The following is a 2,967-nucleotide window of genomic DNA, read 5'->3' on the forward strand; positions in this document are numbered from 1 at the left end:
GCAATTTTCTTGGTTGGAAACCATTTGTATTTGTTCGTTACGATGGAGTGAACGACGAGCAAAAGTGACAGAAATAACACAGTTGACACCGTTAAAATCATGACCTAATTGAACAAAGAATGGATTTCAATGAATTGGATAGTGATTGGATTGCATAGAATAGAGCGAAATTTACTGGTCCGTCCATATTTAAGAAGGACAAAGAGGTGGACAAGATTCTCTTTGGTGGTCCAGAAATTATAATCGTCCTGGCCGTTTTTAAGACCGGAGACGGACTGAAATATTTGTGTCGACCATCGAAAAACAAACTTGACACACCTTGCTGGATAATATTAGCATTCTAAAAAAAAGGTATGGAAAATTTGCACTTCTACAGACTTAATTTTTACTCTTAAATGATTTTCACTTACTTTGAAAAAATCAGGCTCAGTATATATTTTTGAAATGTTAAAATAGCTCACTTTATGGTCTTCAAAGTGAGCCAATAAGATAATTTAAACTTTTCGTTACGTGTTGGAGGGTGGGGCTCTATACTGGGCCATGAGTTGGATTGAAGTAAAAACTAACCGTTCTCCATTCCTAAAATTAAATCTATTCCCGATATTAATAAATGTATTTTGTAGGTTGTGCAATTGAAATTGGAGATTGCTACGCGAGCGAATCCTAATTTTATAAATTGAGCATTATCGAATAAACAAATATTAGAACAGTTAAGGATTAAACCAATATTGTTAAATAATACAAACTTTAAAAGTGAATAATCACTAGCTGTTTTAAACTATTAACATATTTTAAATCAAGTCGAAACAGGCGAATATTATTCAAAATATCGAATATTCGTACACCCATTTGACCGAAGGCGGACTATGTTGCTTTAATGCAATTATTTTTCTTTCGGCCTAATTACGCAAATGGAATGCTAAAATACTTCATATTTAGGGATCGTTTCAAATAATCCTTCGTTATATTGTAATATGAGGCATAGTTTTCAGATTCCCAGGATTCCTAACATGGAAAATTAAAAATTAAATTGAAATAAAAAATTAAGAATTAGATCTGAGACAGGCGAGCAAATGTTCATAATCTCACCTCAATTGTCGTAATGTTTATGGCCGTTTCTTGAACCAACCTATCATAATTAATTGATTTTGATATCGTCTACAACATTTAAGGTTCAAATTCTGCCTGTATTTAATATATCGAGCATTTCCAAGAAATTCAAATTCCGGTTGCGTCATTTTGAGGTTCACTTAAATCCCAGCATAAATCCAAAGACAAAAGTAACAAGTGTCGTCTATAAGGGATACTAATTTAACAGAATTATAAGATAACTTTGCACGCTACTTTGAGTACAGTTTTGGCATCTGTAATTTGTAGACTCGTAATGCAGAGCTCACACTTTAACAGCACTTGTTGACTATTCACTCCCGCTCATGAAACTGTTGCTAGAGTAATTGAAAACAAAACAGAAGAATAATTAGAAATCTTGAAGCTTGACGGGAGTTTTATGATTACTTTTCCTTGGTCAATATTTTTGTAATAAATAAAACCAAGATTATAAGAGATGAGAAAATAAACTTCTAGGATTACGGTTTTAAAGGGTCTAAAAAGAAGGCAGCGGCGGGTTTTTAAAAATTATTTGAAATACGTTACAGCGAGGTTGGCAGGTTTTCCCCAGTGCCGGTTTTAACCACTGGGAGGTTTTCAAAATAAAACGAAGTAAGTTTCCGAGTTTCTTTGAGCCATGCCTCTCCCCATTCACGTGCCTCTGGCATATTTCAAATAATTTTAACCCACCCGCCACTCCATTCTTTTGAGTCACTTTAAGCTAGGCTATAGTTGTGCTCTAACGACGCTCATACAGTTGCCGATCAATTGCGCCATAATAAAGCAAGAAGAGCTATACTCACTTTTGAATTATTGGAGTCAGGTATATTACCATGCCGAGTTTGGGTTTTGCGTCACTATCACCATGACTGCGTTTGCCGTTACCCAGTCACTCCCGAGCATAAACTGCGTCAGGAGTTGAAAACAAAAAGGCGAAATGGGTTATCGATATTGTTTCTAGTGTTGTGGAATAATAACTGTAATCAATCGCACCTTTAGAAGGAGTAGAGGTTTACATAAAAAATACCTGGTTTTCTACGTGAATATTTATCCCATCTAAAGTTGAATTCTACCATTACTTTCCAATTTGGGACTGACGAAACGATTGACCACTTTTCTCTAATTATGTTAGAAGTATAATGCGTGGGAATTCTTGACATGTGGCAGTGCTATAAATTTAAGCAGTCACTTTATTGATTTCGCAGAATCGAGAAGGAATTTACTATAAGAGAATATAGACGCCCGTATACGGACAAGATTGTCCGTATACGGTTGTACTTAGTGTAGCTGGGAGGAGGGGCTCATCCCCCCTTTTAGTTCTTCTCTCTAGGTCGTGCCATGCCTGAGGGGGTGGGGGGTTACGTTGAGCTGGTGGGAATGAGGGGAAGGTGCATAACCATTGTCATGCCCTCTGGGGGGTCGCGGGAGACCTGGTTGATTATTACTATTTGCCAAGTGTGTATCGTGCCTGAGGGTGTGGGTCTGGGAGGAATTGATAACGTCACGTGTCACGTGCTGGTGTTGGCGGGCATTTTGAATTTATTATTAGTGTATTGGTATGATGTCACGTAATTTATTGGTATTGAAGGCATTCAGTGTCCATAGTGGTATTATTTCGATGTATCTTTAGGATATTGTGTACATTTAAGATATAATTTACGGGTAATTCCATAGGTTCAATAGATCCTTTCCACACACACCCTTCCCGTAATGTTGTTCTCTGTAGGATTTTAAGGTATCTCCATGTATGATTATGTTATATTACATGAACTAGATTTAAGTGCGATGAGGAAACATTGCAAAATACATTTACAAATTAAGCTACGACGCGGTTCTAGGTGTACTCATGTTTTGTATTGT

General features: G+C 36.6%; 1 long non-coding RNA gene across 1 annotated transcript; it reads right to left on the bottom strand.

Moving 5' to 3' along the window:
* Positions 1-868: 868 nt before the first annotated feature.
* LOC149719834 (uncharacterized) lies at positions 869-2,019 on the bottom strand. Its single transcript, XR_016380410.1, has 4 exons — positions 1,911-2,019; positions 1,354-1,445; positions 1,090-1,294; positions 869-1,005 (listed from the first exon to the last, which is right to left on the bottom strand). It is a non-coding gene; the product is annotated as an uncharacterized LOC149719834 (long non-coding RNA).
* Between the last annotated feature and the right edge of the window lie 948 nt (positions 2,020-2,967).

This window comes from Phalangium opilio, unplaced genomic scaffold, assembly GCF_054372755.1.
Source record: "Phalangium opilio isolate 3A_F unplaced genomic scaffold, DU_Popi_V2 ptg000002l_1, whole genome shotgun sequence".
Lineage (NCBI taxonomy): Eukaryota > Metazoa > Arthropoda > Arachnida > Opiliones > Phalangiidae > Phalangium > Phalangium opilio.